Genomic DNA, 20,897 nt, shown 5'->3' on the forward strand with positions numbered 1-20,897 from the left:
GGAAGGGAGAAATATTTCTCCAATTCCCAGATAGTTTCATTGGCCAAAGTGTTTTTCAGTGAATTCTTCTATATTTCTTGGCTCCAAGTGCTACATCTTCCCATTATAAGCAATTTCCCTTGTGATGAAGGAAAAGCTGACAGTGCCCTATAGCAGAGGTCAGCCACCTCAAGGGGTCTGTGTGCCCACTCTCTATTATGTGGCAAATGCTCACTCATCCAACTAAACGTCCTACTGTGTGAAGTTTTCGTTGGCTCCCTCAGGTAACTGAAAGTAGATGAGAAAGAAGAAAGAAAACTAGACTGATAACCCAAAATGGATTCATGAGTGATAATCATACAAAGATACAGTTATAAAGAGCTCACACTGTGAGGCACCTGGGTGGCTCAGTTGGCTACGTGTCTGACTCTTGCATGGAGCCTGCTTAAGATTCTCTCCCTCTCCCTCAGCAACCCCCTGACTTGCATGCACTCTCTCTTTCTCAAAAACAAGAAGCTCACACTGTTAGTGACCATGAGACCTGGGCTGCTCACTTCAGTTACTCGTATATCACATCATGATTTTTTTTATATTCTTATTTTGGGTTTTTGGAGTTATTGTTTTTTGTAAAGATTTTATTTATTCATAAGAGATACAGAGAGAGAAAAAAAGAGAGACACAGAGAGAGAGGCAGAGACACAGGCAGAGGGAGAAGCAGGTTGCCTGTGGGGAGTCTGATGCGGCACTCGATCCCGGGACTCCAGGATCAAGCCCTGAGCTGAAGGCAGACACTCAATCACTGAGCCACCCAGGAATCCCCTTTCCATTTATTTTGAAAGAAATCTTAGCAGGATCTCTTGCCATAGCCAGGAGGTAACCAGAAGACTTTAAACACAAAACAGTCAAAACAAAGCAATGGCACTAAATTTTAGCCTCCTGGACTCCGACCCTGAGGTCTGCTCTCTCCTCATCACAAGGGAAATTGGAAAATGTTAGGTGTTAAGACTATCTCAGTACCAAACTTAGACTGGATCCTTTAAAAATATCAAGAGGACCAAACATGAATTGAAATGGAAATTAGGGGATCCCTGGGTGGCTCAGCGGTTTAGCGCCTGCCTTTGGCCCAGGGTGTGATCCTGGAGTCCCGGGATTGAGTTCCACATCGGGCTCCCGGCATGGAGCCTGCTTCTCCCTCTGCCTGTGTCTCTGCCTCTCTCTCTCTCTCTCTCTATGTCTATCATAAATAAATAAATCTTTAAAAAAATGAAATGGAAATTATTTTCTCATCACATGATCCATGTCCACAGAACTCTACTGAAAAATCATCTTCTATAGCATCTGGAATCCCTCTATTCACCACTGGGCTGATGCCACAGTTCAACAATGGGGTGTATGTTCATGAAAAAGTTCATACTAAAAAAAAAGAAAAGAAAAGAAAAAATTCATACTACACTACTCACAAATTGTTCTCATATTCCATGAGTTCTTAACCCTTGCTCGAGACTCTAGACCTACAAATCTATACTAGAAAATCTAAGCTCAACTGTCCCAGAACATCAGGCCCTTCCTGGAATGGGCAGAAGCTAGGCCAGAATTCTGGCCATAGACACACAAGATCAAAAAAATGTATTTTTAAAAAAGTTTTAATAATCTAATTTAGCAGCAAAAGCATCCCCTCTTCCTACCCTTCTACTCCTGCTGTTTTATACCTTTCTCTCTTTCCCAAGTGTTCCTAACAGGTTTAAAGTCAAGGTAAAAACAAACAAACAAACAAAAACACTCATGAAGAATCAATCTGCAGATACCACTCCCCAAGAAAACCAAATTTCACTGGAAGGGATGTTTTAGAGGTGGGCCTTAGTTCACAATAATAATATTCGTTATGACTGCCAAAATGGGAAAAATCCAAATCTCAGCAATGAGGTATTGATTCTGCAAGCCATGGGACACCCATACAATAGAATTCTATCCAGCCATTAAGAATTATGTTTTAGGAGTGTGAAACTGACATGGAGAGAAATTTACTTTATAGAACCAATTCAGGCAGTCTTTCTAGTATGACTGCATAGACTGAATATGAACTAAAACTTAAGATCAAGTATTCCCTACCTCCATTGGTTTCCATGAAATATTGCATTTATTCCTTGAGTTGCAGAAAAGAAGGATTCCATGTCCAAGTACATTGGAAAAACTCTAGATTAATCATAGTGAATGAAGTTCTTTGCTACCAAATTTCTCAAATCTTTGAGTACGCTGATGTGCATCATAAACTTCCAAAAGGAGATGCTTTAGTGACCCACCTCCTAGACTTACTTAATCATGAGGCTAGTGTTCTAGGGACCATACTTTGGAAAAGATAGATAGATGGATGATTGAATACATGCATTGATGATCAATACAGAAGTATTGATCTAGTATCTAGAAGGTACACACAAAATGTTAACACTGGTTCTTCCTAGTTATAAAAATATAAGTGGCTTTTATGGGTATCTTATTACCCACAATGGACATTTCTTTTTATGTAATTTTAAAATAACAAAGCTGTTCTTTTCTAACAAAACAGAGCTTCTCTCTCTGCCTATGTCACTTGGAGAAGGGATAGAGATGGGAAAGAGAGTTGTCATTCTCAAAGCCAGCTGTGTGACTGCTTTGTACACATGCCAATGTTAATTATTGCTCTTCTAAAGCAATGAGGCAGACTCCCTGGATGACTTTCCCATGGTTCCCATTGGCCATCATGGAAAACACTTTGTCTTTGATTAGTGTCTAGTCATCACCATTATCATCATCAAAGTCACTGATATGATTTCTTTCTCCATTTTTTTATTGAGGTAAAATTCACCTAACATAAAATCAACCATTTTAAAGTGTACAGGTCAGTGGGATTTATTTCATTCACAATCTTGTGCAACCATCTCTTCTCCCTAGTTCCAAATGATAAGCATTGACGAGGATGTCTAATGCTGCCTTAGACTATGCCCCACTCCCCATCTTTTTCCAAACAGAATTGAGGTGAGCTGTCAAAGGAATGGATATATACTAAGGTTAATAAAGCTGGAAATCAGGGCCATGGAAAGAGAAAGGGACAAATATACCAACCACGAGGTTAATACAATGCTTGTGATTGAGCATCACAAGTATCTCTGAACTTCCTGACAGCCAGGGCAAAATGGGAAACACAGAAATAAATGGCTATTATCAGAAAGGAGAAAGCTTGGTGTAACTCAGGAGAGCTTAAGTATTTTTCTTGGGACTTAATTCTTAAACTTTTCATGTGGATTTCATGCATAGAGCAATAGACACAATAGGCATTGCCCTTGACTATAACTGTATTAACAAATGCACAAGGAAGAGTTTTCCTGTGGTTGTTTTCAACAAATATTTACTAGATGAATTAATAAGTGAATGAATAAATGGATGAATAAAAGGTAAATCTCTAACAGCTCAGTTGTATTGCCATCACACAAACCCTTTGTAAACTTGTCAGGATGATAGAACTAAGCGCCCCGTGAAGATGGCAAGCATTGCTGGACCAATAAGGAAATTCTTTTTACGTAGACCTAAACATTGAGGAAGATATTAACTATTCTAATCAAATAAAAAAATCTTAGGAAAGTCTGGATTATCTCCTAATGGCACTAACAACGTAGGAATACCATCAGTCCTTGAGTGCTGCTTAATTGCTTACAATTTTAGGGAGGTTTTGGAATGACATGGTCTCCATTGTTCATTCTGATACGCTTACATTGGTTAAAGCTCAATTTTTGTTAAAAAAGATTTTCAGGGACACCTGGGTGGCTCAGCAGTTGAGCATCCGCCTTTGGCTCAGACCATGATCCCAGGATCTAGGATCAACTCCCACATCAGGCTCCCTGCATGGAGCCTGCTTTTTTCTCTGCTTATGTCTCTGCCTCTCTCTCTCTCTGTGTGTCTCTCATGAATAAATAAATAAATCTTAAAAAAAAAATATTTTCACGAGTTCCTGGAATATATCTGTTCCCCTAGACCTTGGAATTATGAGAGTTAGAACAACCACATAGGCACAATACCACCTTTCACCCTGCCTCATTCCATCCTGTAGAGTTGACTCATTCCCTCCAAAGCTCCACTGCATCAGTCATTCTTATCTTAGACTTTAGGAGAAGAAATTCTGCCATCCAATGGTATTTTCGTGATTTTTCTAGGTTCTAGCCTCAAAAACAAGTATTTCTCCTCCTTCCACACTTCCCAAATGAGGGAAACATACTAGCAGCTCCCAGTGAGAGATTTGCAGGAGGATTACAGTGGAAGCCGTGAGAGGAAATGCCCTAGAACGTATGTCCGAGATGTACACATGGATTTCCCAGTGTTGACACTACAGACTACTTTTTATTTCAGAGTGGGTTTTTTTTCTTTGTCATTTTCTCCCTTCTGTAACTATTCTAAAATTGATTCATGGAAAGTTGTTTGGTTTTATTTTAATAAGAAGGTTTAAAGTGAGAGAAGCCAAGGTGTGGAAAGTTGCTTGTCTGGGTCCTCAGAGGCTATGGGAGACAGACGCCTTTACCTCTTGCCCACGTACCATGCACCACCTTAGAGATGTGCTGGGAGGATTAAATGAGATAATGCAGAACTCAGTGGCTCAGATTGAGCATACACTAATTACCATATTGTTAATATAACTACAAATGGTAGCTATCAACATTAGTTGATATTTTTATTTTGCATAATGGTAGAAACATTGACACAGCGGTGGTAAGAAGAAGAAAAAGTCATCTCCAATCCCATTTCCTCAAGAAATCAAACTATTGTCATTTGCCCACAGCCTCTTCCAGTCCTGACCCACATGATTCATACAGTTATAATCATATAGTAAATGAAATTTTGCATTCTGGGTTTTTTTCAGCTAACATTATATGATAAGCATTTTCTGTGACAAATGAGTCATTAAATGGTGATTTTATTTTATTTATTTATTTTTTTAAATGGTGATTTTAAAAGTCATACGTATTCAGGGGCAATAAGATGCAGTGAACCCTCTCTAGAGCATAAGTTGTCTCCTTCATATTTTTTTAAATTAAAATCCCTCAAGATGACCGATGCTGGCCCTGGAAGTAACCAAATTCGGTGTAAGAAAACCAATGTCACAAGGAGGCAAGCAAATCACAAGGATGAAGGAGCATTAACCTTTTCCAAACTTGAAAGGTGATGGGTTTCAGTTTGCTACAATATACAAATGTACCTCTAAATATGATCACAGGATGTACTGCCTTTCTGATATGAGTGCAGAATCTGACCTCCCAGACCAAACTAAGAGTATTTGAAACCTGCAGATCAAGGAAGGCCAGCTGGGGAATGCAGGCTGCTGCTTCTCCCTCCCCACGTGCAGAGGTCTGAGCAGGGAGAGGCAGGACAAGAACGGGGCCAGCCAGAGCCACAGAATGGAGAGAGCACAGAGCCTGCCTAGGAACAGAGATAGAGTGCATTTAGGCAGAAACATCAGGTGTGGGTCAGGAAACGTAGGGCAAGTAGATCGGCAAAATTGATTGGCCTGGAAAATGGAAACTCTTGAATTCCGCCAAGGAGATTTTGAGTGTAATTGGATGGGTGTTGGAGGGCCCCTGGGAGCTGTCAAATAAGGAAGTGGGCCAGCTAAGGTGCTCAGTTGGAAGAGGGGAGAACAAAGTGGTAGAGGTAGACAGAGGAGAAAACTTGAACAGGGGTCCAGAAGACAAGGTTGATGGTGACTGAGAAGAACCAGGAGCCACATTCCAGACTCTGTTCTATGTACTCACTAATTTAATCTTAAAACAATCCTCTGCCTTGGGTACTATTACTATAATTCCTGTTTTCCAGACCCCTCCCCCCAAAAAAATGGAAGTCCAGAATTATTGGGTGACTTGGACAACGTGCCAAGGTCACAGGTAGTAAGTGGCAATGCCAGAAGTCCAAGCAGGCTGGCTCCAGAGTCTGAGGGCCCTGTCCACCCCAGCCCTCCTGTACAGAAGCATGAGATGTGTGATGGAGGCCAGGTAAGGAGCCACCAGGTCGGGGGAGGCATTTCAGGCAGAGGTGACAACACACGCAGAGACACAAGAGAGGAAAAACAATGTGCTACTTACGGGGAAGGCAAAAGTTCCAAGAAAGAAATATCCTGGTGCAGATGGACAGGCCAGAGAAGGACATCTCGACATCTTCTAATCCCTGGCTGGCAGTGTGGAGGGGCCGGTGACAAAAGCCAGGAAGCTCTGCTCCCCCCTTTGTTTCCCCAGACAGCCGAGCCCAGTAATCTGCACAGGAACTTGGTTTCACATGCTGGTTTTCAGTTGGGAAGGACTATTTTAGTTGAGGCTGCCTCCATTCGGGCCGGTCTCAATAGAGTCATTCATCCACCTATCAAACATTTATTGTGTGCCTCTCAATAAAGCTCACCAGCTATACGGAGCTTAACAAAATGGCACAGTGCCTGCCAAAATCCACACCTGAGGTGAACTTCCAGCCAGCGTGCAACTACCTTGGGCAAAGGGTCTCCGTCTAAGCTACCTCAAACCTCTTTGTCCTTTCTTGGGAAAATCTCATCCCACAGAGCAGTGAGCTTGCATAAGCTGCTTCCTGCTGGAGAAAATCAGGTTTTACTCCCTTGCCGCTGATAAAATAAACAGCTGGGATACATGATTTCACCTTGAATACAGCTGCCTAGAAACCCCATGATCCAAACTGGTGCTTTTCTTGTTATACTCAGATACACTCAGCCCAAAGTGTAGCCAGGAAGCCAGCCTCTCCTTCCAGTTCCCTGAGCTGAGGGCACTGAAGTTGCCTCCCAGCATGAGCTCTAAAGACGGAGATGCTGGAGCCCAACGCTCTCTAAGTCTCAGGGTGCCTATTCTGGGAGAACTCAGAGGTCCTGTCAACAGTGGACCCTAATGGGGCAAAGATAGAGTTCAGTGGGTTCCCCGAAACTGGGCCATCCCTGGGATCACGACTTGAAAGCCATTGCTCTAAACTTGTTTCCTTCCAACAGCCCACTGGCCCACGTTACGAACATCCACCAGTCCATTCTCAAAACTACCATTTCAATTACAACCTAGCTTAAGGCTCTTTAGATGACCTCATTATCCCGGAGTTGGGGGGAGTGAACTTGCACTGAGTAGGGGGCATGCAGAGAATTTCTGAGCCTCGGCATGAGCAGCAAATGGCCCAGACACAACTCAACACACTAATGAGCAATTCTCACGGAAATAAAGGTGCATTTATAAAAGCAGCAGCAGCAAAGATTTGTCTAGCACAGGTTTGCAAAAGGACCTACATCTCTACTTAAGAAAGACTGCTTCTTATGCAATTAAAATGAGTCTTCCATCTGTCTAAAAACCACTTACATAAAGCGCCCCCTTCTCCCTCGCCTCCACAGGTTCTTCATCTGTGGGTCAGGTCAGGCTTCTGGCCAGCATGCACCCAGCCAACGGCTAATGTGTGCACAGCCACGCAGGGAGGAAAGCCCCTTAGGGGAGAGCTTGCTTTCAACATACATAGGAGCAGTCCTCATGGGGGGAGCATGCTTCTCCCACATCCATTAGCATATAGTTCCATCTGCACCCCTGCTGTGAGCAGTTTGGAAGTAGATAAAGTCTGAAAATATTACATATGTATGTCTGTACACACACTCACCCAGAGCATGTCCCTGAGCAGAATGGATGAAGAGGTGGCTTTCCTGGAAAGAGCTCAAATCTTCCCTCTCTCTACCTACACACGGACACATGCTCATTTGTCCCTTTAAAGATGAGGAGACTGAGAGGGTTGTTTCCCAAGATGGACTTGCAGACTCCAGGATAATACTGGTGGCCTGCTTGCCGCCCACATCCCAGAGGCTCAGGAAGTGGCAATGCAAACCAGGCCAGCCCACCAGGGCGGGAGGGCTCCCGGGGCTCCCGGAGAACAGCTGAGCCCCTTCTCCCGGTGTCCGCCTTCCAGGCAGCCCTCAGGCTCGCACCCCTCCGGCTCTGCCTCTGCGCCCCATCTGGGAGAAGCCGCAGCAGGAGGGCCTGAGTGAGAAGTTGGAGCCAACATCCGGCCTGGGCGTGGGCATCGGGGAGGGATGAACTCAGCCTGAGCTCGGCACTTACTAGCTGGGTGACCGCCACGCAGCTCACCCATCCCTCCAGCCTCACCTCCCTCATCTGCGCCATCCGGACCACAGTGCCTGCCTTCCAGGCCTGCTGACGGATTGAATGAGATAATGCACGCCAAAAGCTTCCTCCAGAGAGGAAGCACACTCCACCAAAGGCTCTCCACAGCGTTTGGCAGGCTCGTGCTCTTGCCTGCCTGGTTACTGCTTACAAGATTGTCACTTCTTTGAAGGCAGGACTGGCAGCTTATTCACTACCCTATTCCAATGGCTAACACCTAGTTCCAGGTGCACAGTAGGCACTCTTTAAATATTCATTGAATTCATAATTAAGTTATGAATTGGACCCAGGCCCATAGTGTACCTGTGATAGTTAATTTTAGGTGTCAACTTGGCTGGGCCATGGTGCCCAGGTATTTTCTAACATTATTCTGGGTGTTTCTGTGAGGGTGTTTTTTGGCCGAGATGAACATTTAAATGGGTGGACTTTGAATAAATCAACTTGCCCTCCATAATGTGAGCGGGCCTCATTTAATCAGTTGAAGGCCATAGAATGAAGACTGACCTTCCCTGAACAAGAAGGAATTTTGCTAGCATACCACCTTTGGACTTGACTACAATTGTCCCCTGAGTCTCCTGACTACCTACCCTGTAGATCTTGGACCTGCCAAGCCTCTACAATCACATGAAACAGTTCATTTAAAATAAATTTCACTCTTTCTATACATATACACATTCTGTTGGTTCTGTTTCTCTGGACAACCCTGACAAATAAAATACCTAATCTGCTAATGGAGAAACTAGCCACAGGAGTATGTATGTACCCTCTTTAGCCTAGATACACAGTTAATACTGGTTTCATAGCACTTTTGTGAGCTTAAATAGCCATGAATCACACCCATTCAACCCAGTGCTCTCCTTTGATCCTCACATAGTCATGATGGCTAGGGATCATGAGTATTCTCTTTCAAAAGAAGAGGAAAGTCAGGCTCAGAGAGGTCAAGTAACTTTACTAAGGTCACACAGTGTAGTAGATTGCAAAAATGATTGAAATTTTTCACCTCTTTCTGTTTCCAAGCTCTTAGTCACATAACTTTGTAGGGTTCCATCCACTCCAACCCTGGATTCAGCCAGGTGACTTGCTTTGGCCCATGAGATGTTAGCAAATGTGATGCTTACACAAGTGCCTATATGACTAGGGCCAGCCTTTTTTTTTTTTTTTTAAGATTTTATTTATTTATTCATGAGAGATACACAGAGAGAGGCAGAGACATAGGCAGAGGGAGAAGCAGGCTTCCCACGAAGAGCCCTATGTGAGCCTTGATCCCCAGACCCTGGGATCATGCCCTGAGCCAAAAGCAGATGCTCAACCACTGAGCCACCAAGGTGGCTCACCCAAGGCCAGTCTTGCTCTTGGTCTAGCATTGCCCAGGCTAGCTTGCTACAGGCTGGGAGGTAGTGAAACAGAGTCAAAATATCCCATTAGCCTGGCCCAGGCCATCCTAAATCAGCGGTCCCCGACCCCCTAGCAATGCAAATAAGATTCTTAAGATCAACAGAGCCACCAAGCTGACCATCTCTAAAGTATGAGTGATAAGTCGTTTGTGCACCATGGAGATTTCAGCTGGTTTTGTTCCGAAGCATTATCTTCACAACTGCTGGCTGATACACAGAATTAATGAGTCATCTGACCAAGCCTAACTCCACATGCCTCCCAATGCACCAGTGTTCGGATGTCACCTGAGGGCAAGTCTCCCAGGTGGGACAGAACTCTGAAAAAGTTAAGAAGAGGTTCCCTTGCAGTCTAGACTAGAGAACATCATGCCTTCTGTCACGGGGCTGCCCAAGAGGCAAGCAAAGCACGGTGCCAGGCATGCTAGGAAAGGAGGGGCAGCGACACGAAGATGAAACTTTTTTTTTAAAGAACTTGATATTTCAAAAAATAGGCATTGAAGTAGTCATCATAACTTTTTCAGAATTCCTTATGCTATTTTATGGTGTAGGTTTTTTTTTTAATGAGAATTACATCTGAGGCAGTGGGTGTGTCCCCAGAATCTGTTGCAGGTGTAGGATCTTAAAGGGCCAGGGTGCCCCTGCTCCTTACAGGTGTGGGGAGCCAAGGACTGTGTTTGGCTTGAGCAGCCAAGGCAGGGCAGGCAGGAAGTAGCGCATGAAGCTGCCTGGGGGGCAGGGGGGGAGGACACCCAAGGCAAGGAGTTGGGCCTCTGCAATCTGTTTCCAACTGCTTGTGCCTATGAATCATCTACATCCACACTCCCTCGCAACCCGCATGTTACATAAATAATGTACAAAATGAGCAAAATCAAGCCGCTGCCATGGATGAGCTTGACCTTGGATTGTCATGGTGGGTGGAGCCGGGGGCCAGGGCTGCTTTAGAGAGTTGTGGGCTCTCTCCAGAAGGGTAGGTCTTGCTTGGCTTCTCTACATCACTAATAGCTTTTAAAAAGTCAGTCACCTTCAAGGCCCAAGCCCTGAGGAAACTGTCTTCAATGTCAATTTCTCACCTCGTAAAATCCCTGAAAAGGAAAATAAAAGCAGGCTTGACTTCCAAGAAGAAAAAGGAGCTCAGAGCAATCTCAGAAGATTTGGAATGCTGGGGAGGGTGGGTGGAGGAGGGGGGGCGGCCACTAAGTAAATGAGCAAAAAATGTAAGTGCTGAACCCTTTTATAAAATCTAGGGATACAGAATCTCTGTGTGCTTCCTCTCCAAACATTCAGAAGCCACGCAAAAATATGACTGCCAGGTGGGGCTGCCTAGCGGCCTCCAGAAAGTTGCCCCGCACCCGGCCTCACTTCCAGGGGAGATCAGCTGAGGAAGTGAGCAGGAGAAATTGCCAATGCCCAGCTCAGTTAGCAGGAGGGGAGGGATGGAAGGAAGGGAAAGGGGCAGAACTTTCTACTGGATGCTTACTCTGTGCCAAGCATTGTCTCATTCAATCTGTCCGATGACCGAATGAAGTCATTCTTATTATTCCCATTTATACAGATGAGAAAACTCAGAGAGCCTAGGTAGCTTAGCTGAGACCAGGGAGCTGATGTGTGTCAGAACTGGGTTGAGAGCCTGACTTCTCTGACTTAAATCCCATGAGCCAAGTGATGGGCCTATTCCGACCCCTAGCAGACAGCTCAGTTACCTTGACACCTATTTGAATGTTTCCCATTTGGAGACATGAAGCTAGAGCTGCAAAGCAGTTTATTCCCTATCAATACAGGAAGTGGTTTATTCTCAAAACACAACATTGATTTTTTTGAAGTGAACTTTGTATTTAACAGAGTCTTCCTTAGCATGCTTTAAATGAATACCATATGAGCTTATTCTGGGAGAGGAGGCCTCCTTCCCCATCATGGAAATGCCATTCACTTTCATGCTTCTTTGTTCATTCATCATTCATTCCTTCACTTAGAAATATTTATTGAGGACCTGTTAAGTACCAGGCATCCTGCTGATTCCTAGGACTTAGCGGACAAGGGTGCCTTCCCTGAAGAGGTTTGTGATCTGTATTCAGGGTTGTTCAAGACGAGGCATCCAGAATTCCATCTATTAGTGCGACTTCAGGTGTCAAAAACAGAATCTCAGCACAAGAAGAGAATGAATAGGTTCTCTCAAGCTGGAATCCTAAGAATTTAATGTAGCTGCCGCTAAGTGACCAAATGATTATCAAACTTCTGACCAAGTCATCCATATTAAAAACAAAAAAAACAAAACCAAAAAAAGCAAAAAACAAAAAAATCCCCACATTATGCTCACAACTCACTGCTTCCTCATTTGATTCCACCAGTATAGTACACGCCTAAAATAAAACAAAAAGAGTCAAACATTTTAGCTTTCCAAAACTGGACCAAAGCCAGTACACTGGGCTTCTGCTGTAGAATAACTAAGACCCTTTCTGTAAACCTATAAATAAATTCCAGCAGATGCTTGGACTCAAAGAGTCCAAGTGGAAAGCCAACCCTCTGGTCCTCAGAATCTACATGCTGCCTTCTTTCCTGACCTCTCTCCAGCTTTAGAAAGCTGTGCTTTGGGAAGCTATTAGTGCAGAAAACAGTATTTTCAAAATGATGAGTTACCCCAGAAAACTCTGCAAAAATAGGTAGCCCCATAGAGAAGAGAGCGAGTGCTATGTCCTAGTTCCAAGAAGTCTCTTCTACCCTGAGGTTCCAAGGGAAGCTGGGAGTGAGAGCCACGGGCCTCTTTCAAGATGCTCAGATGAGCTCCCCAGTGAGCTGCTCCATCTCTATCATTAACCACTCAGAATGCCAAGTCACAAACTGTAAATGCCCGCCCCATCCTATCACAGGGTTAGAAAAGACACTGAATTGTCAGTTTCCAACTCGCATTTTGCAACATCACTGGAAGGATCAGATATCTAAATGGTGGCACATGGTTTTCAAAACAAATTAACTTTAATCCATTTCCTTTGAAAAAGATAAGGAGCCAACAACCTTTTTAGAAGGAGCATGAAGAGAACCAATAATGAGTAGTAAAAAATAATAATTAGAATAAACTAGAACCTAAGCTTCTTAAGAGCAGAGACTGTCTATCTTGTTCCCTGCTGAATCCATGGTGCCTGAACATTCAGGTGCTGAATCAGTCTACCAAAAGGAATGGACATACTAATAAGGAGTGTTCACCACATCCCAGATTCCGTGTTAAATACTTCATTCATCCTCATTACTTCATGTAAGCCTCTTGACCTGATAACTGGGAACCTGTACAATCCTCACTCTGTCAAGAGGAAACTGAGATTCAAAACACTCACATCCTTTCTCCAATCTTAGCTAGCTGTGAGGTAGATCCAGGTTTTATAGAGCCTGAAATTTAAACAGTTTGAAGATCCCTGCTTTAAAGGAAAGGAACACAAAACTCCAAATATGAATTTAGGTATGTAAGAGATTATTTATTTAGGATGAAGAAAGAAATTGCAACAAATCACAAATGTAAAAGTATTACAAATATCATGAAATATCATGAAATCTGGAAGAATAATTTTTATCATCTGCCAGACATACTGCTATCATATTTTTTCTCTATCTTTGTGACTATATTTTTTCCTATAAAGAGAAAAGAAAAATGATTTATCTTTCCTGTATTGTACTTGGTCAAAATTTGCTTTTATTATTGATAATTGAGAAAATATCTTTTAGCTTCATGATTCATTATAGATGATAGCAGGGAATTCCTTAGGGTTGTCATCAAATTTGGGTGAAAGCTCTTTCGAGTCTCTTTCATGTCTGAGCCACAAAGATTTCAGGGCACTTCAAGCTTCCTTGTCAATGACCAATCTTGAATCAACACTCATTAACCTGTTTGCTGTCAACAGACATCCTCACTATAATGATGTATGTATGAATTTTATATTGTCTTTGCTCTGTGTCAAATCAGCAAGTAATTTAAATCTTTGCCCAATATGCTTATATGATTCACTCCTCTTCACTAACTGAATTATCAAAATTCTAAGTGCTTCTCCATTATTTCTAGTTGATATTTCTTTTTTGCTAAATGAATGAATAAGCCTTATCTTCCTGTTACTGAGTCCATTTGATATGATCTGAAATTTTTTGTTATAATTTGCTGCTCAGTATCTGCCTCTCCTCCAGTGAGGGAGGCACCCTAGACTTGATAAACTCCTGGTAAACTGGACTCTGCACAGCACTTGTGTGGGGAAGCCATAATCCAAAATTGATTGGCTCCAGGCCCTGAGCCCCTGCCCTCCACTCTACATACTGCTTACCTAAGAAATTAACAAAATGGAGTGTACAACTCCAATTAAGCTAGGTGTTCTCCTCTAGGAATGGTCTTCCGTGAAGTTACCAAAAGAATATCCAAGATGCTTTCTATAAGGTCACGTAGACAATAAAATTTCCACAGGAGCCTTGAGTTCAAAAGGGCTATGCTAAAAACCAGGTAAAGAGTACTTAGACAAATTCAAGTTCATCAAATGCCAAAAAATAAATAGAAGAGAAAGGAAGTAGTAACCAACTCTGCATTCCCTTGGGCTCTCATTTGGAGCAGTTCAGCTGGGAGGGCTTGCTGATCAACAGAGGCCACAGCCAGCCTTCCCTTTTCCCAGGTGGTTTCTGCCTCTAGACACCAGCACACCCCTGTAACCAAACTCATCCCCTGGGAGCTGTGTTTCCCCAGCCCTCTGGGAATAGCAAAACTTCTACTCAGTGTTGGAATTGGGGACACATCTGTTCTCCTCCCACAGGGGCACAGTAAGATCCCCACTCCCTTCAAAGGTCTGTGTATGTGAGTGTGTGTATGTGTTTCTGTGTCTCTTTAAATTTTACATATTCCCTGGGAATCATAAATATAAGTAACTAAAAAAAAATTGGCTTACAGATGAAACATCCATCTCTTCCTCCTACAAATTATTAAAGATATAAATGGAGTATGAATTCTCCATCTCAGAGTCACCAAAACATACCTTCCATGAGAAAATTTCTCATTATAAATTTATTTTATAACTCAATTTTAAAAATCATATTCTTAAAATAAGAACTCCACCTACTCATGCCACTAGAGAATCCACTGTTGATAAAGCACATACAAGTATGTGTCTACTCTCAATAAATTCACCATCTAGCAAGGGAGTGAAATCATGGACACAAATACCAATAACACCATGTAGGAAGTGAGGAATGACCAAAGAGTAAAACTGACACAGAGCTCTGGGGATTCAGATGAAACATATTTCTAAAGAGGGAATACCAGAGGCATTTAAAGCAATATCAATCATCTAAATCAGAATTGTATTTAAAAAAGAAAAACCCAACTAATACAGTTCAGAGAACTTGAAAATATCTTGAAAAATGGAAATTAAAAAAAAGGAAAGATGACAAACAGCCTCCTTCTTTTCCCCTTCCGTGGGTGATTTTTACACAAAAATCGATATCATATTTATTCCGTGTAATTGTGCTTCACTAATCAGAGATCCTGTTCTATCATCCTCTCGATTATCTTGTTTTCCTGCCTCATTTGCTTTCTGCTTCCAAACTCTGGCAATATTATCCTACAACATTATCGCAAAGTAGATTTTAACCGAATTTGCAATTTGAAATCATTGATTTTTCTAAGTTTAAACAAACAGAAGCAACTGCCAGATATTTCATAAGGAAAATCTTTTGAAGCAGAGTACTAGACTGTTTCATGGAATTCCAGTCTGGAAGGAGAAATGCCAAAGGTTTAGGATTGTGAAATTGTAAAATGAATATGAAAAATGAGCAAGAAGCAGAGGAGCACGAGTAGAGAACTCTCCCGTAGCAGAGAGAATTTGAGATGACCTTCTCTGGGGATGAGTGCACAGAGAACTTTTCCATGAGACACTGCAAAGCTGTGCAACCACTCTTGGCAGTAACTTGCTCCTAAGTCCATTGCTTGCAGAGGCTATCAGAAGATTTGGGAGCAGGGGCACCTGAGTGGCTCCATCCATTAAGGGACCAGCTCTCGGTTTCGGCTCCGAAGTCCTGAGATTGAGGCCTGAGTTGGGCTTCCCAGTCAGTGCAGAGTCTGCTTGACATTCTCTCTCCCCTGCACCTCCTGCTCATGCTCTCTCCCTCTCTCTCTCAAATAAATAAGTAAATCTTTTTTAAAAAAGAAGAAGATTTGGAGCAAAAGATAATATTTTGAAGAACCAAGGAAAAGTTTACCTCTGATGGCACTAAAGAGCTCCCTACCTCAGCAAAGTTGTGCTTGGCGTCAAGGTCTACAATGGTAGAAGCACCAACATGGCTGTGGGAAACTAGAGTCTGTGCAACAGGAAAAGCAATGAGGTAAAACCTCAATGGCAGTATCAAGAAGCCTGTGTAGAAGGACGGGGAACAGCCATGAGAAAAAGAGCAGAACAGGGCAGGCAGAAAACTTTAATAACAACTTGAAGAAGGCTCCAGAAACCTGGAAAGGAAGGGAAGAACAGAGCTTGAGGGTGTTGGTTCCAAAGAAAACTCTGGACGGGGTTTCAAAGCCAGAGGCTGTTACCATTGCCACCACACCCCACACTCACTGGTTGCTCTTCTTCTTGAGGTAGGGAAAGACTTCAAAATAGCCTGAGCTTCCCCAGGCACCTTGCAAGTCATATCAATAGGTCCCCAAATTCACTGGCTCTTGTCCCACACAAGGTCCTATCCAGTGACTCCTGAGACTTCCTGAGGCATCTTGCCTGGATCACAAACAGCCTTTTGGTGCTCTACTTGAACCCCTGGTTGATGTCAACTCTCTGTGAAGACTCATCCCTCTTGCTGCTGCTGCCCACACTCCATGGGAACATGGCCATGCTCACTGAGGCGGCCCCAGAGGGATACTCCCACAGGTGCCAAGGTGAGCCGGGTTCGCTAAAGTTTTCACCACAGCAAAGCAGCTCCCTGTGGCACCTCTCTGTCCCATTCTGTGCTGTCCTGGCCTGAGTCTCCAGGGCCCTGAGGGGCAGACTTGTGCTGCCATAGGCCACCGTCCTAATGAAAACTGCTGCTCTGCGTGTGCCCATAGCCTCTCCAAAGGGCTCAGGTGAGGCCCAGGGGCCCAGTGGGAGGACGCATGCTTGAAATATACAACATGCTCTCTTTCCTGTCTCCTGTCCTCCCTCATCCCCGTCTCTTCACAGCTGTACAACTCTGTCTCTGAGCAAGTCAACCTTGCCTACGTAAATTAATTTCCTCAGGGACACACGGACTGGCTACTTGCCCAATTAACTCATCAGACATACCCTGTTGGATTAGAATCCCAACCATGGGCCCAGCCTGGACTCCTGCTCCTCATTTAGCCACCAGCATAGTGGGGCTGGGCACATTGATAAGATAGGGACAGGGGTTCCAGGGGAGAGTGGTTCAGAAGGCCCCTCCCTGAGATACAGAGTGAACATGACCTCTGGACTGTTTCCAAGAGCCATTTACCCCATATGTCCCTAAGCAGCAGGAGCTAGAGATGCAGGGCTTAAAGTCAGGATGAACTGAACCAACTATGCTGCTTAGGCATTCCAAGAAGATGCAAGAACCAGAGCAAACTGCGCCAGTGTCAGAGTAATTTTTTTTTCAATTCTAAATTCACTAATAATTTTTGGGGTCAACCCACCCACTTATCACACAAATGTGCATTATATGAACTTCCTGGAGAGTAAACAAAAGCTCCAGATGAGTGAATTCCAGACATGAAATTATTAAAGCTATTTTGCTTGTAAATTCGTGGAACCTGCCAGGCCCAGATGGAAAATTGGTAATTGATATTTATGAACAATACTTTCCACAGCTGGGGGAACCTGGCTGGCTCATGGTGGCTCTTGCACTCCCGCAGGCCTCATTTCCACACCCCTTCATGCCCATTTCAGCATTAAGAGCCCCACAAATTGCTTTCCTGAGTCCTTTAGGCTGTTGCTCCTTTGCTAGAAGCCTATGTGGACTCTGGGGCCTGAGCAGCTGACCACACGTTCCCGTTCCACTCCACTCACCCAGATTCTGTTGATGCTTGTCAAAATCTTAATTCACAGGAACACCCTGCACCAGATTCTTTGGAGTTCTCAGAGATCTGGGATGGAGAGTCAGCTCTGCTGCCAAGACCTCAGAAATAGCACAGAGTGAAATCTGCCAGCTTGTGGCTTTAAAAAATCCGCTCACCTTTCTCAAGAGAAATTAGTGCAGAGCAAATGAAAATCGCTAATGTTCCTATTCATCTGGCATATTATTCCCCTTGGATGTGAAATGGCTCTTCTCAAGGTTGCATCTAATGGATGTCTTGACCTCTGACGTGCAAACTCAGAAGTGGCTCACCAAGTCAGGTCATCGGCAACAAGGGAAGAGGAGGACAGGCAAGAGCTCCAGGTCCACCACTAACTGAAGGTTCTTCCTGGCCCTGGGCCTCAGTTTCTCCAGGTCCAGGGCATAAACAAAAAATTCCTGGCCCTCCTCTCCACCTTCCACCCACCCCGGCCCCCCGATATCAAGATCCTATTGGGTCTAAGAGATCCGAACTATTTGAATTCTTAACAGTCAGAGAAGGGATCAGATGTGTGGCTGATCACTAGCTCAGACTTGATAGTTTTGTGGCCTCAGATGAAATCTATTAACAGATCTGGAGTTGATTTGGGGGACATAGAGGGGGGAGAAGGTATTCTAGGACATCCAAGACTAGCCTCATAGAGCAAGGAAGGCCAGGGAGGTCCTATGGTATTTTTTACTTATCAAATCGGTTAAGACAACAGGACAAGAGGCAAGTGGCTAGAATATAGGGAAACTGACCTCTTTGTACCCTAATATTTAAAAATGTGAACCACCAAGCAGATAAAGTAAGAGGTGATTATTTGCATTGTAAAGGAATTCTTAGTACCAAAGAATATCAAGCACCAAGGCATATAAACTCTCGTCTCTGGGCAGAATGGGGAAACATCTGTTGATGGTCTTCAACACTATGAGCTAATGATGGCTCTAAATGCTTTCACATTATTTCCTCTCATCCTCCTGCTAACCTGAAGCTCACGCAGGTCACATAACTTGCCTGAGGTTCCAGAAGTAATAAACACTGGCAAGATTTCAACTCAGGTTGTTTGACTTCATGGTTCACGTCTTTCTCACCATCCCATGCCCGTCTCAGGCACAGGGAGGCTCAATTTAAATTAATAAATATTTAGGGGTCTCATTTGTGAAATGTTTCCCTAAACCTAGACATAATGTGGGTTAAAAGAAAAATAGCATGCTAGTGAAACAAGTATGTCATTTACATTTCAGACCTCAGAAACCTATTGCAGAACACGATGCTCACCTGTACTGCTTTACTCTTGAGACACCCTCAGAGTTGTCCCCTTGGGTAATTGGTATAAGGCTCCATGCTAGGGAACAAGGGGGAAGATTACCTCTTCACCGACTGCCTATCTTACCAGGCCTGGCTCTCTGCACTTAGACTATAATTCCAAATCCAACACAGAGCTTTTTAATTTTCCCCAATAAAAAATATTTTATGTGAGTGTTAGCACTTACACCAAAGGGAAAGCCTTATAAGAAAAGAGAAACAGATTTGAGTGTATGAAGTTTAATTTTTTTTTAACATGGCAGGAACACTGTAAATGAAGTTAAAAGAAAGCGATAATTTGGAAAAACATTAGAACACATGATAATCATCAAGTGCATATTAAATATGGAAAGAAGCCTCTTCAATTATTTTTTAAATGAGTATCACAATTTTTAAAAATTGGGCAAAAGATCTCAACAGGCAATTGGTGATTCATCAAAAAAGCACAAATTAGGGGCACCTGAGTGACTTACTCAGTTAAGGGTACGCTTTCAGCTCAGGTCATGATCCCAGGGTTCTGGGATTGAGTCTCACAACAGACTCTCTGCTCAACAGGAAGTCTGCTTTTCCTTCTCCCTCTACCTGCAGCTCTGCCTACTTGTGCTCTCCCACCCCCCTCTCTAAATAAATAAATAAATAAATAAATAAATAAATAAATAAATAAATAAATAAATAAATAAATATCTTATTTAAAAAGTATAAATTAGGGATGCCTAGGTGGCTCAGTGGTTGAGCATCTGCCTTTGGCTCAGGACATGATCCTTTGAGTTCTGGGATCGAGTCCCACATCAGGCTCCTGCATGGAACCTTCTTCTCCTCCCTCTGCCTGTGCCACTGTGTCTCTCATGAATAAATAAATAAAACCTAAAATAAATAAAAAGTATAAATTATTTTTTACTTATTAAATCAGTTAAGGCAACAGGACAAGAGGAAAATGGCAAGAATATAGGGAAACTGACCTCTTTGTATGCTAATTAAATTGAACTGTCACAATATTTCAGAGTGATGATGTATATTAAACCAGGTGATCTTTCTACTATTTTGGATGTTTTGTTTTTCAACAAGCATCCAGCGCTTCTGCAACAACAAAAAAAGTGGAAAATATTTTTAATGTGCTCATCCCTGAACTGGTACAATTATTTCCTTAGCATAAATTCTAAGAAAGTAGTCATGATTTGGCTAGAAGGCATACTCAAGAGCAGTGATTGCAAGGGCACAAACTGGTGTTGCAGAAATCTCTAGTTGCTACACCACTGTTGTGCTTTTTTTTTTCTTTTCACAGAACTCTTTGACTCCCCTTCACAGTCTCACCTGCACCTGAATCTGCCCAAGTGCAAGAAAGCAAAAGTGTTAGGTGGGACTTCTAGGGAGGCTATCTAAAGGCTGGGGAGGAGCCCTTCAGAGCCTTCTTCCTTCCTCCTCTGTGCTACATAGAACTTGGATGTGATATCCAGGGCCCCTGCAGTCATTTTGGGCCGAGAAGTGACCCTAAGGCTGGAAACTATCCAGGAAAAATGACAGCGTGAAAAGGTAAAAAAAAAAAAAAAAAAAAAGCCTGAGTCTCTGGATGGCTGCCACACTAGCCCATTTCTGGACTATTTTACATTAAGAAGAAACAAACATCCACCTTGTTTAAACCTCTGCTGTTTGGAGTTTTCTGTAAATGAAGTTGATATGAATTCTAGCTTGTACATGGGATTAACAAACTTAAAGTCTGACAGTGGATATCTGGTACAATAAAATATGTGCAATCCACATGATAAAACCTAAGTAGCCATTTATAATGATACTATATAGAGGTTCACAATATATTGATATTTGATAAAGGCAGATTTAAAAGCATTGTGCACAGTATAATATCATTTTTATAAGAGATGAAAATCGATCTTCATGTATTGAGAAAGGTCACCAAAATGTAATAATAGTTATCTAGAAATAGTCCAACTACTTCTAGATAAGTATAAGCAGTCTTAATTAGCCTGTTTTTTATGCAGAATATCTAATTAACTTCACATCATGAAC

The 20,897-nt window shown here is 42.9% G+C and overlaps 2 protein-coding genes across 6 annotated transcripts in view; both read right to left on the minus strand.

Moving 5' to 3' along the window:
• CACNA2D3 (calcium voltage-gated channel auxiliary subunit alpha2delta 3) overlaps positions 1-20,897 on the minus strand; it is a 945,794-nt gene that overhangs the window by 918,342 nt on the left and 6,555 nt on the right. The window contains exons 1-2 of one of the 5 annotated variants that reach the window (XM_049098267.1): positions 7,624-7,638; positions 6,081-6,351 (exon numbers count right to left, since the gene is read on the minus strand). The exons of 1 other annotated variant lie outside the window; for it this stretch is intronic. The gene's annotated coding sequence lies outside the window, so the exon portion shown is untranslated. Of the gene's footprint in view, positions 1-6,080; positions 6,566-7,334; positions 7,516-7,623; positions 7,639-20,897 lie in introns of those variants that run through there. 3 more of the 5 variants (XM_049098265.1, XM_049098269.1, XM_049098266.1) reach the window with 3 other exon arrangements.
• LOC112665931 (uncharacterized) overlaps positions 1-20,897 on the minus strand; it is a 104,994-nt gene that overhangs the window by 10,843 nt on the left and 73,254 nt on the right. The gene's annotated exons all lie outside the window — the stretch shown is intronic.

The sequence above is a fragment of the Canis lupus genome, chromosome 20 (assembly GCF_003254725.2).
Source record: "Canis lupus dingo isolate Sandy chromosome 20, ASM325472v2, whole genome shotgun sequence".
NCBI classification, from domain to species: Eukaryota; Metazoa; Chordata; class Mammalia; order Carnivora; family Canidae; genus Canis; species Canis lupus.